A 3,924-nucleotide genomic window follows, 5' to 3' on the forward strand; every position below is an offset into this window, starting at 1 on the left:
CAGCTTCGTAACGTTTAGACTTCATCTAGGAAGTGAGGATTGAGTGTATGTGCGCATGTTAGTGTATAGTTTTAGGGTTGTTGTGACGATCCTCTTGGAAAAATACGAGTAGGTGTGGAAGGTAGTATGGGCCCGTACTACTGGAAGCACAGGACCCGTACGCGTAGCAGGGAAGTCACAAACCCTAGGGTTTTGTTGCGAGTTGGTTCCCCTGATATGATTAAAGTGTTATCTAATATCTTCATGGTTTATTTTCAGTATGGTGATGACGCATCGTTTCTAGGCAGGATCTGGATCAGGATCTGGGACTGGTGGTCAGAATGGGCCAGCTGTGTCTGAAGACATGATTACGGAGATCCTTCAGGAGGAGGTTGTTGCTCACTTTCGGGCACAGTAGTCAGAGATGTTTGGGTCTATTAAGACCGCCATGGTGGAGTACTTTGAGGAGCGATATGATGCCCTCTCTGAGGCTGCTGTTGCTGCAGCCACCGCAGCCATTGCCGCTGCCGAATTTGGTGCTGGGATGGTCTTCCAGTATCATCACTTCGATAATATGAAGCCCACGTACTTTCGACGGAGTATAGGATCCGATCATAGCCATGAGGTGGATGTCTAACATTGAGGGGTTTTTCTTCACTTGCTCTTACCCAGCTGACCAGAAGGTCGGGTGCGCTCTGAACCATCCGAGGTCTAAAGCGAAGGTTTGGTGGAGACTTGTTACCAGCCCGTACTCTCCTGAGCAGAGGACTGCAGTGTCGTGGGAGCAGTTCTCGGAGATGTTTCGTTCTAGATATGTTCCGCTGGTGGAACGTAAGAGGTTGGCTCAGGAGTACTTCGATTTGAGACAGGGGACGAAGTCGGTGACAGAGATCACCAAGATGTTCACGGAGAGGGCCATGTTTTGTCCCGAGTTTGTTGCTTTTGAGAAAGCTCAGATGACTACTTGAGCATGATCAAGACGGTCATCGGGTAGTTTGTATCCACCCAACGCTATAGTTCATTGTTGGAGTTACAAGAGGCCACCAGACGGTGCGAAATTGAGATGGAGCTCCAGACGAGGGAGCAGAGACCGGCCCTGGCGTAGTCACAACCTGCACCGAAGCGATTCAAGGCCGTTGATGTCAGATATGGGGTCGAAAGGTTCATACTTGTGGGAAGTGTGTCAAGGTTCATCAGGGTGCTTGTCGATCATCTTCTGGATGCCATAATTGTGGTCGGTAGGGACATATGGCGAGGGTTTGCCTCCAGCAGCCCCCAATACTCGGCTCCAGGATTTCTTACCACTATGACCAGGTTGGCCATATAAAGGCCAATTGTCCCTTGCTTGCTGCTAGGCCGGCACAGGCTCCATCACTGACTACTTTGAGGATCACAGATGGGATCAGGGCAGGGCGGAGCCCCTGAGGACTCGAGGGCGCGCTTTCTAGCTCATGGTAAAAGAGGCCAGGTCGGCACGAGACGTCGTGACCGGTATGTTTCTATTTATTATTCTGTTGATTATGTTTTATGTTATGCTCATGTATATACTCATAATAGGTACGCTCTTAGTGAACTCTTTGCCTACTCTTGTGTTATTTGACTCGGGCACTTGTCGGTCCTTTGTATCTCAATCTTTTAGTAGGGAATTATATATGCTTATTGGGGAGTTGGAGTGTCCGTTGCGAGTTTCCATCGCCAACGAACACAAGGTTTTTGCATCTGCAATATATCAGGATTGTGTATTGGAGATCTTCGGGGTGTTTTATCCGATTGATTTGATCCCTATACCCATGGGGGATGTATGTGTGATAGTGTGTATGGACTAGCTGAGTAGGTTTGGTGCCATGATTGATTGTGAGGGCCAGCAAGTGGTAGTTTGAACCATAAGTGAGGGGGGGGGGGGAACTGGTTATCTATGAGGAGGGCACCAGGGTTGGTTCAGGGTTTTGTTCGGTAGCTAGGGCTCGTCAGTATATTAAGCACGGATGTGCAGGTTACTTGGCTTATGTGGTTGATAATCGGGTTGGGAAGCAGACTTCAGTTTCAGAGGTACCAGTTGTCAGGGAGTTTGCTGATGTTTTCCCAGGGGAGTTAACCGGAGTGCCTCCTGAGAGGCAGATTAAGTTTAGGATTGATCTTGTGCCAGGTGCGGCCGCGATTGCCAAGGCGTCGTACCCCTTGGCATCGCCTGGGATGCATGATATGCCATCTCAGCTGCAAGAGCTTGTAGGAAAGCAGTTCATCAGACCGAGCAATTCTCTGTGGGGGGGTGCCGATACTGTTTGTCAAGAAGAAGGATGGTTCACACTGGATGTGCTTTGATTACCCGGAGTTGAACAAGTTAAGGATGAAGAACCGTTATCCTCTTTTGCGTATTGGTTACCTATTTGATCAATTGCAGGGTGCATCTTTGTTCTCCAAGATCGATTTGAGTTCTGGGTATCATCAGGTGAGAGTGAGAGAGGAGGACGTGGAGAAGACAACATTCCATACTCGTTATGGGCATTACGAGCTCATGGGGATGCCATTTGGGCTCACCAATGCGCCTGCTGTATTTATGGATCTGATAAAATGGGTATGCAGGCTGATTCTTGACAGATTCGTTATTGTGTTTATCGTTGATATCTTGGTGTATTCCAACACCAGAGAGCAGCATGAGGAGCACCTTCGAGAGCTTCTGGGCTTTTGAGGCGGGAACATATTTTTGCCAAGTTCTCGAAGTGTGAGTTTTGGTTACGAGAGGTCCAATTCCTTGGGCACCTTGTTAACCAGGATGGGATTTAGGTCGATCCGGCCAAGATCGAGGCGGTGATGCAATGGGAGGTTTCGAAATCTCCCTCCGAGATCATGAGCTTCTTGGGTTTGGTAGGGTACTATCAGAGATTTATTGAGGATTTCTTCAAGATTGTGGTACCCCTCACTCGTCTGACGAGGAAGGGAGTGGATTTCCGATGGGGTCTTAAGCATCAGTCGTCGTTTGAGATTCTTCGTTAGAGGGTATATGATGCCTCGGTATTAACCCTCTCGGAGGGAGTCTAGGATTTTGTGGTATTCTATGATGCATCCATCACCGGTTTAGGAGCAGTCCTCATGCAGAGAGAACGGGTGATTGCTTATGCTTTGCGACAACTGAAGTTGTATGAGTCACGATATCCCAAGCATTAGGATATCAGTTGATTCTCTGCTTTTCGGTTTGATCAGGAAGGCTCAAGTTGAGGGAGTTCAGAAGGAGAACTGGAAGCAGGAATGGATCAGAGGTGAGATTGATAGATTTGTCACGGATAGTCAGGGGTTATTGACCCGGTTGGGTCGTGTAACACCTGTTTCAGGTGTGGATTTATTTATATAATTTTTAGGGTTTTATGCATGGACTCGGCGAGTTGGGGTGCTCCAACTCGTCGAGTAGAGACTATTATGAGGACGCGGGGTTTGGGTTCTACTCGACGAGTCAGAAGGCCCCGACTCAAAGAGTAGGAGCTGTAAAGAGAAACCCTAATTTTTAGGGTTTGCACCCTATTTAAGGAACATAATCCGCCTCTTGTGGCCTCCCTTATCACCCTATTAGCCAGAGAAAACCCTAGTTCGACCTTGCACCTTCTTGAGTGAGAGTAAGACATTTTGTGAGTGATAATGGGGTATTTGTGAAGGATTCTAGAGCTTCAAATAGGAAGGAGCAAGGAGAGACGCAGTAGATCCGACATCTACTCTATATTGGCCATCATCTTGAGGTATAAAGTCGTCACCTTGATCTCTAGTTGTTAGATCCCTTTTCTTGGAAGTAATTGGCCATTTTTGGTGCAAAATGGAGTCAAACTCGGATCTGGACTTATAACAAGGATATGGTTCCAGATCTGGAACTCTCTAGGTCCCCAATGACATAAAGTTGCTCACTTTATGCAACCTAGCCCCTTTCCAAGCACAAAAACCTTTTAGGAAGCCTAGTTT

This window comes from Lactuca virosa, chromosome 1 (assembly GCF_052849685.1).
Source record: "Lactuca virosa cultivar CGN04683 chromosome 1, Lactuca_virosa_CGN04683_v6, whole genome shotgun sequence".
NCBI classification, from domain to species: Eukaryota; Viridiplantae; Streptophyta; class Magnoliopsida; order Asterales; family Asteraceae; genus Lactuca; species Lactuca virosa.